This window comes from Struthio camelus, chromosome 1 (assembly GCF_040807025.1).
Source record: "Struthio camelus isolate bStrCam1 chromosome 1, bStrCam1.hap1, whole genome shotgun sequence".
In the NCBI taxonomy this organism is placed as follows: Eukaryota; Metazoa; Chordata; class Aves; order Struthioniformes; family Struthionidae; genus Struthio; species Struthio camelus.
This window is the reverse complement of record NC_090942.1, coordinates 110,170,887-110,180,448: the sequence shown is the minus strand read 5'-3', so window position 1 is coordinate 110,180,448 and position 9,562 is coordinate 110,170,887.

Below are 9,562 nucleotides of genomic sequence, written 5' to 3'. Positions count from 1 at the left end.
TTATTGAGATGTGACAATTCTATGACATTGATACATGGACTAATAGTATAATAGATTTTTAATTGAACTGAGGAAAATACTTGCGGGGTCAAAGTTTTTAATAAATGAACGGATTAAATGTCCCATGAAAGGTACCATATGGTTTTTAAAAATCTGAAAATTAGTTGCAAAGTCACAGTTAATTTAATTATATAGTCTCCCTGTCTTGGGATAATAAACCAAACTGAGAATTGTAATAGAGAATGAAACCTTTGCTGCTGAGAGACGTTTTGAAAATGAAATATTTGGCTAACTACTTCTAAATGATTCTACTCGTATTCATAAGGATATTATTTTAAAGATAACATATTTCAGTCATAACACAGACATGACTGGTGGTGTATCATCTATTGAGCTGTACCTTCTTGTTATGCTGGCTTTCTCAGCACATTTTGCTCTCAGTAAAGCTAAAATATGGTTGGAAACATCTGGGAAGCAAATATGTCTAGACTACTGATAGGATTTTCCTTTTATAAGTGCAGCCTTATAAGTACCAACCTTTAAAACCAGTCCTGCAAGTTTGACTATTACAGGACACCTTGTTAGCAGCCAGCTTCCAATGCACCTACAGGTGTCCTCAAAACGTATGCAACAGAGCAGAATTTGCCTTGTGCTCTTCTTAATATATTATAAGAATACCTCTGCTTCTCTTGTATGTAATTTTTGCACTTGTAATTTTTGAGATTTTCAGTTGTCTGTTCTTTCCTACGCAGTGCTGTTTACCAGATGTGACCACCACCAGTGCATCTCTTCTATCCTATTTCTGTGCAAATACTATACCTGCGTCGACTTACTCCTTTCCAGGTAAGTGGTAAGTAAGGAGTAAAGTCTTTAATTCATTAACTTGGGTGCCTCTGAACATCATGGAGAAAAGTTAACCTTACAGTTAACATACTAGATAGACTTTATATAGGGAATTAGAAGTAGAACAAGATTATTCAGATAAGAAAATGCTCTCTAAATCACAGTGAACGTTCTACATTCAGGATGCGATGAAATCAGAAGTCTATTCAGTCTGTTAGATTTTATATTATGAACAAAGTCAATATGAAAACCAGAGCAATGATAAGAAATAACTCTGGTAATTTTTTTTTCAGAAGTAAAAAAAAAAAAACAAAACCCACTGATTCTGAAGGAATTTTTTTTTACCTTTCTGGTCAAGCAACTTTCTTACAGACATCTCTTTCTGAGATGTTTTTGTTCTCCTCCACATGATTTATATATTTATCCTGTCGAGAGTAAAGTAACTTTAGAAATATAAAAATACAAAAATAAAATAGAAAGTGAACTAATTAGAAATATTTAATGAACCAATATAATACAAATGCGTTTCATAAAGACCAGATGGAGAAAATGTGAACTAAAAAAAAACCTCATCAAGCAGTAAAATCTAAGATCTCATTGCTCATTCTTTTTCATTATTAACAGCTTGATGAATTTGATATCTTTGCAAATAGAAAGACAATCAGCGTCTTTAATAAGTATCCACTCTGACTTATTATAACAAAATAAAGTAATAGGGTTGTTCTAGAAATTGTGTCTTGCTTCAGCACTTAATATAAAATTGCTTGTATGAAATTATATGGTGAAAACCCATAGGAAAGTGTTCTAGATGACGTGAATCATTAAGCAACATCGAGCCAGATTTTTATTTTCTTTTATCTCCTCCTATTTTCAGGGGCAAAGGTGTTTGTAGACTTGTGATACTGTATCTTGTACTAAGTAATTTCCACCTCAAACGCATTACCCTGTCTTTTCAAATGAACAGTCCTGAATACTTTCAAACATAACTCTACAAGGTAGGTTCATGTAGTTATTTCATTGGTTTAATTGAGATGAAATATTTTGTATTTCTTGTCATAATTTTAAGTTATATAACATATTTCCCTGTATGCCATGAAAGTTTATATATATGCAAACAGTTCTTGCTGTTCCAAATAACTGTATGACTGAGGATCAAGGAAAAGTGTTGTACAGGAGGTAAAGGAATTGGAACATTCCTCAGTAGAAAGAGATTTTGTTATATGACATTGATCTCACTTCCTCCTCCTCTTTCCTCCAAAAATTCTTTAATGGAAAGAAAGTCTGTGTACAGATTGATTAGTAGAGGAAAATGTTTTGGATTTTACTTCTGCTTTCTAGACTATAGATTAATCTCACATTTCCCTTGCTTGAATTTCAGTTCACTGAAAAATGTAATCTTAAACACACAAAAATCAGAAGATAAGATTAAAATTTTCAAAACCTTTTAGTTTGCAGCTGGTTTGATAGAAGCCTAGGGAGAAGACTTTAAAAGATAATACTTTTAAAAGACAAATTTGACATAAATGAGTGAGCATTGTGTTTAGAGTTAAGGGGAAAAGCATAATAGTGGACTTCTGTCCTAATGCTCTGAAATTTAGGTGTATCCACCTCAGTTATGTTATATGGGTGACCAGATCTGTAAAGATCAGAGAGTATCAACATTTACAGTATGGATTCACATTAGTGTACTGGCATCAGTGATCTGATCTCATTTAGTGAGCTAACTAACTGAGTATAGGCTTGTTTTGGGTGATCTGACTTCATGACTAAAATACTTGGTCTCACTCAGATAGTGCAGTGTATATTGTATATGTTGATGTTTTGTGAACACTTAAAACTCTAAGACCGTAAAACTGAAATAAAAGTACTTTTTAGATAATGTCTCTTCACTTCTGCATATTTCTTAATGTTTTGAGTAATGACTGGACCATTCTTATGTTACATTAAATACCACCTCTAGTTTGATGCATGCCATTTACAGTAGCTCAAAAAGTAGAAAGTAGATTTGCACTGACCAAAAATAGCTAACTAAGACGTTCCCTGTGAGATACTAAATTCATATTAGCTGAAAGCAGAGGGAAGTGTGAGTACTCGTTTCTACCCCTGGGTGGCCCCTGACTTGCAGTAAGAAGTTAAGGGAAGAACATCCATATTCTTTATAGAAGCTGATAAATATGTGATGAAAAATGAGACAGTTAGTGAATGAGAAGTAGAAAAATATTATTTAAGATTTAATGTGTCAATAATGTCAAAATGTTTGCTATATCATTGAGATAAACAAAATGTTGGTTTGGGCTACTATAATACTATAATGATTTTATAGTAAATCTAATGTAAAACATAAATCTATTTACAATTTAACAAAATGAAACTACACTCAAAATGTAGCACTTGAGTATTATCAAAAAGAGGGAAAACTTCTTATTTTATTCAATTTTATCCTACTTGTTTTATCTGACCTTCACTATTGATGACAGTAAAGGGAGATCACCCTTTCCTATACTACGTTATTATAGTCATTGTTTCTTTATAGTCTTGTTTTTTGCTTTGTTTAAATCATTCTTGTGGTGATTCAGATTACAGATCTCCATGCAACTGAACAGTTCTAACTGACTCTGTGGGGTTCATATGTGTTTCTAAATAAACAATGTATGCTAGCAAGCGCTCTGCCTGTCACACGACACCATCTACTCAGAACAAGCTGCCAAACCGAAAAAGCTAACAACAAAAAAGAGGCAATGAACATTATAAATGACTGTTCAAGAAATAAAGCATGCTTAGGGAAGTTATCAGGGCTGGGACAGTTCAGTTTTCTCCTTTTTCCTCACTATTTGTGATAAGTTTTTTGAAGCAGATGTTTCTCTTCTGAAGAATAAAATATATGTTTGGTTGATGAGGGAGGAAAAAAGGCGGCAAGGCTTCACAAGAAAACACATGATTTTCACTGAAGAACAAGTAACGGTGAAAGAAACTTACCATAAAAGTCAGAGATTCTGATTTCTGGATTTCTCCACGCACAGAAAATGAAGGATCTGATCTCTGACCACTATCATGCATGAAATATAAAGGGGAATGAGTGGCTGACAGGTATGGTTCTGTTTTTGTCTGCAGTTTTGTGCTCTCAAAGCTATAGAGAGACTTTGTTAGACATTGCAGGCAGTAGATTTAACTACTGTTTGCTAGCTTTAACTGTTCTATTATTCTTAGAGAATTTGTTCAGAAGTGCTTGCTTTTTTAGTGCCTGGTTCTGAAAATATTATTTGAGAGTAACTTTTTGCATAAAAGCTGTCCCATTAAAGTAGTGTGCATGAAGTTAAGTACATGCCTGGAATTATTCATGTGAAAAAGTATCTGGGAGAAAAAGAGGTATTACTTCCCTGTAATTCCAAGATGAAACCCCATCAATCTTAGTAAGGTAACAATTGCACCATTCCCTTAGTGCACATATGTGGATGTTTTTGCCCTCCAACCACAAATGTCCTAGTTCTAAGAAAGCTTGAAAAATGTCTCTCTATTTATCTCACTTTCTCTCTCTTCTGGTCCTCTCAGTTCAAATATAGGGAGGGAGGGAGAGAATTAGAGACTCTCAGCCAAAAGCTATCTAAAATATATAAACACATTGCATACAAATGCTTACAAAAAAAAAAGTTTTGATTAGTTGATCACTCAAGATTAAGGCATGATTAAGCGGGCTGTTTCATGATTTTCTGTAGTTTGTGTTATACCTTCTCTTTCCTTTTAAAATCTCCCATATTCTCCATTCATTGTCTGTTCCTCGTTGGCGGACAGTCATGATGAGTAAATACTTAATATATTAAGCATAAAGTATACTTAATGTTTAGTATATGCTATTCACATAGTCCTTTAAATGTAAAATAAATGAGATCTTCATGCAGATTTTTGTGATATTTCAAAATATTTTAATTTTGGTCTTAGAGGTATAGTGGTTTTATTAGGCATATGATTAGCTGGGAATCTAGTATTTCTTTCTTTCTTTCTTTTTTTTTTGCTTTACAGCTAAATATTATGAAGAAGGTTCAGTTTAATAGATTTATTTAAAGAACAAATAAAACAATAGAAATGACATCTACATAGGTCACCTATATGGCTGGTACCTCCTAAAATCATTGTACAGATGATTGTTACCTGATCTAACAGAGGAACTGATAACAGTAGCAGATTGCCATTTTCTGCAAACCTTTGCTGGTGCATTTGTACATACTCTGCTGGTGCATTTCATAAATATTTACTGACAGCTGAAAAATATATATGGCTTTAAGCAAATACTACAGCAAGTATCATATTTAAGCATTTTAAGCATATGTTCTATTAGTGCTACATTTCAAGTCTTGTAACAAAGCTAAAATGTGTTGCACAGAAAATTGCATACCGTGTTAAGTGTTTTCCTGATTTTTACATTCCTCTTCCCTTTTATGTAAATTTTTTTTGATGAACACTCCACCCTGATTTTGCACAGGATCCTATATTTACTTAAAGCTCTCCCTGGCTGTGAGGTAGGACTGCTGCTCCCCTTGGTGCATCCTGCAGTCGTGGTCCCTCCATTGTCCGGAACTGACAGGGCATTGCATGCACTTGAGCTTCGTCTGTATCTATACATACAGGTTTTCCTCCCCTGTGTGGCTAGGATGCATCCACATTACACATATGAACCCAGGAGCCAGAAACTGATCCTGTGTCTAGGAAGTTAGACATATCTAGGAAGTTCACTATTTCATTCCAATTACTTTAAATAGACTATGCTGTTTTGATCACCTATTTTTATTGTCCTCTCTAAATGAGACTTTCTGCCTATTCCAGCTTCTTCTGTTTCTACTACCTCCTGGCTGGTTTCAAAACACAGTCAACTCTTCTTCATTACCACTTCTTCCAAGATACTGTGTTCACAGGTAGTAAATCAAAAGGCCCTTTTTATGCTCTTCAGTTTGCGTTCTTCCTTCTAAGGTTGTCTCAGTCCTTTATTCAAAATTTTTGCCTCTAGTCTGCTTGCCTTGCTGATCTGCGATTTTTTTTCCCCCTTTTTTCCTGCCTAGGTCATTGTTCAGGTATTGTCTGAATGTCCTTCATAGATGAACCCAATCCACATATGCTTTCTCAATCACTATGTTTTTAATAGTTTTCTGTATTTCCCAAAATCCATGTATTTTTGCTGAGTTAGCTCCCATTTCTTCAACCCAGCTCCAAATCCTATTTGTCTTCCAATGTTTCTTGTCCTAATGCCATTTTTGTTTGCTTGCTTATAGACGGTTTTTCTCTTCTTACCCAGGAGACTGCTGAACATTTTGCTAGAACTTCCCCAGAAATGCAACTTTTGCAGATGAGACTATTAATTTCTTGGATGCCTTGAATATGCAAATAATTCAAGAAAACCCCCATAAATATCAAGTTCTGTTTCCTTTTAATCATATATATATATATATAAAACTGTATATAAAATCACAATTATGTAAGACAGTATTACTTGTAAAGGAAAATTCTTTACAACTGCACAAGTTTAAAGGAATTGGTATAAATATATTGCTTATTTCTGCTAATTCTCTTCCATATCTTGATATGCAACCATCCAAAGTCTATCCCTTTTTTTTTCTGTGAGGTGTGGAGGATTGACTCAAGCACCTCCAGATTTGCTAGCATTAGAAAGACAGCCTCAGCAGTGTTCTTAGGCTGAGGCAGCTTTCCTGTGCATTTCCAATTAATCTCAGCAGGTTGTCTCTTTGTGGCAGGATAACATATAAAGTGCACTGTAAGATTGTGGCACTTTCTCTTCTACAGATTGAAAAGAAAATACTTGTGTGTACATTTCAAAAACACAGCTTACCTACAGACAGATCTTACCTACAGTCTTTTATGCATATTACGCATTTTAAATATCTTGAAGTGTACAAACACTATGAAGCAAGTGGTCTTTCTCAGCTGAAGATCACTGCTTATTTTGAAAATCAAAAAGAAAACATATGCCTGTTTCAGCAAAATAGTGAAATCTTTGGAGTAAATGCAGGTTAAATAATTAATCTGTGAGTAGAAAAAAGTTCCACAGCAGTTGCCTTTTTTGTTTGACACATCTGTTACTGAAAGGATTATTGTACTTGTCATGTGGGACATTCATACATCCATACAGATATATGAATGAATTATACCAGGGCACTGGAATTGCTAGTACGTGTCCAACCCCTGAAAAAGAATAAATGAAAATGTGAATTCCTGTTACCCCTGAAGAAGGGTTAGAAGGTATGCTCACATCAGTACGCACACGTGTGCATGCACACATACATATATACGTATATATCTCCTAGAGTTCCTATAAAAGACTAATTATCAAAATTTGGGGTTTTTATAGACGTAAGGATTCCTTAATCAACAATCCTAAACTATCAAAGTCATTATTGAATGGATAGTTTATTATAGTAGATTATATTTCATAGAGTGATACTACTGTGCAGATGTTTAGGATTGCAAATGAATAGCTGCACATCTTTTGGATCTGTTAATGCACGCCAGATCAGAGCCAGATAGCCATTAGCTACTTAGATACAGTGTGACATTTCTGAATTCGCCTGCTTTTTTCTAAGATCATATTTGTAACAGTGGAAGCAGTTAAAATGCTGAGCCTCTTTCTTAACAATTGTCAGTTGTACTAAAACTCTTTTCACAAAAAGGTATAAATATTTTCCTTAGTTTTTTATATGATATTTACAAAAAATATACATCCCACCTGGTTATTGATCCAAAACTAATCTGTCCTTCTGATTTTTTTCATACATAATTCACACTCCCTTAGCCGTTACCTACTTCTGATTTAGCTAAAAATGCGTTATTCCCCCAAATCTACCTATTTATATAAAATGCACATTTATTTTCTGGAATAAATACATAACCACTTAATGTTTTTTTTTTTAAAGGTCCAATTTAAGATCAATTTAAACCTTTCTTTGCTATTAACAAATATGTACTCACTGCACCTGGTTAGAAAAAACTGTTTTCTACAAATTACTGCATATTCATTAGTGAAAGATGAGCTTAAATCTTGTTTTGCAGTGGAAAGTGTATAGTAGGTGATTAAGCATTGAAAGTGAAAACGAAATATTCCATTCAGAAGGTGAACTCCAGGCTCCAGTCCTGTAGTAAGATAGATACTTACTGGTAAGAGCAGGAAATGTTCTTTGATGTATTCTCTGGCAGTTCAGTACAAATGGTCCTTACATGAATGCTGACAGAACTGAAAACTAGCTAGAGGAGTCAGCCTCAAAAATATATTTCATTACAATACTATTTTGGCAATTGAAGTATAATATTTTAGAGCAAAATAAGTCAAAGCAGCCTGTTTTATATTGTTAGTGGATGTATAAAATAAATACTTCTTCAGAAAATATTGTTAAGATCTTTTTGGAAGAAGTACTTATACTTCAAAAATAATGATGAGCTTGAATAATGAAATTAAAATCTGTGTAGAAACTAATTTTTCAAAAAACTTGTTTTTGATTAGAACAAAAAGTTGAGATTCACATTTTTCGCAGAATCTAAGAATTTCTTAAAACGCTATTTAAAATATTTCATTTATGTATTTCTAGTAAAAATAGCACTTCAAATAAGCACAAATCCAAAATTTTGGTGTCAGCTTACTGAAGTGAACTGAAAGATTTGATTTTTCTCTAGCATAACGTTAAGCTGTGTCTCCACGTCGCCCCATGATATTTCATGAGAACAGACTGACCACCTCTTGTGCATATCATTCCCTGTACGTGATGCTCAATTCAAGCAGATTTCCCAATATATACTGTGGTCAAATTTCTCCCCTCATATAGTCCAAGGAAAAGTCTCTCAGGTATTATGGTATATGAATGTCAGCCTAGGAGCTCATCCCATGGAAACCAAACTATACTTTCTAAAAATCACTACAGCAAATTAGTGAAAAAGTAGGTAACTGGCTGTAGCTGAATTTTTTTTTCACCTACAAAATATTTGGTTTGACTTTTCTAATAGAAAAGCGGTAAATGAGACATGCTTGCTTTAGGACCCAATTTCCTGACCTCGAGAAGCTGATTGAAAGTTTCTGGCTGAGAAGTGGGACTTGGGAATGGATTGAAGAAGGGCCAGGAGGGAGATTGGTCCCCTGGCATCCACAGACCTCAGCTGCACCGCATCAGTAAACTTTGGGGCCCTGCAGAGCCTTGGTCCATACAGTGCTTCTGGGTCCAGGCAAGCCACTGTGTCAGCGGTGGTGCTTCTTCTGGCAGTGGGTGGAGGTGATGTTGGTTGAAAGAGTGAGATAGCGGGACGCTCTAGTCTGCAGCTGGCAAAGCCAGAGAAGCTAACAGCTGCACGGAGCTCGGGATCACCAACAAGAGCAATAAATAGCAAAACGAGAGGGGAAGCATCCCTATTGGCAGGAGGCAAGGACAGATAAAGGGCTCCCCAAAGGAGATGGGATTGTGAGGCTGTAGTAGTTTAATCTACCACTATGAAACTTGACTAATGCAGGGGTGCAACCAGCTCTCTCTCTCTTTCCATTTAAATACAAATGAAAGCCTGAGTGGGGGTGATACACTTTATGTCCCATCTATAATAAATTATTCTTATTTATGCATTTTCCTAGTTATATAGCCATACTTTAGAATAATTTATCTGAAAGATAACATACATGCGCTATTCCTAATTTATAAATGATTACATTGTTTGGATAGCAAAAAGAGGGCAGGCAAAA